Below are 518 nucleotides of genomic sequence, written 5' to 3' on the forward strand. Positions count from 1 at the left end.
CCAAGGAGAACCTGCCCCCCAGCAGCTCGGCTGGGAGATGGCCTCCGGCTCTGGGGTCAGAACATCTGGTGTCCGGTCTGGGCAGCGACAGGCTGGGAACTGCTATCCCTGGAGCCTCACTGTTCTCACCGGCCAGGAAGGGGCAGGAGCTCCTGGAACCTAGAGGCCCCTGGGGGCCCCTGGAGACACCTGGAGACATCTGGGGGCCCCTGAAGACATGGAAAGACACCTGGAGGCCCCTGGAGGCCCCTGGAGACACCTGGGGGCCCCTGGAGACACCTGGAGACACCTGGAGACACCTGGAGGCCCCTGAAGACATGGGGAGACACCTGGAGGCCCTTGGAGATATGGGGAGACACCTGGGGCCCCTGGAGACATGGGGAGACACCTGGGGGCCCCTGGAGACACCTGGAGACACCTGGAGGCCACTGGAGACATGGGGAGACACCTGGGGGCCTTTGGAGACATGGGGAGACACCTGGGGGCCCCTGGAGACATGGGGAGACACCTGGAGGCCC

This window comes from Plecotus auritus, assembly GCF_963455305.1.
Source record: "Plecotus auritus genome assembly, chromosome: 7".
Taxonomy (NCBI): domain Eukaryota; kingdom Metazoa; phylum Chordata; class Mammalia; order Chiroptera; family Vespertilionidae; genus Plecotus; species Plecotus auritus.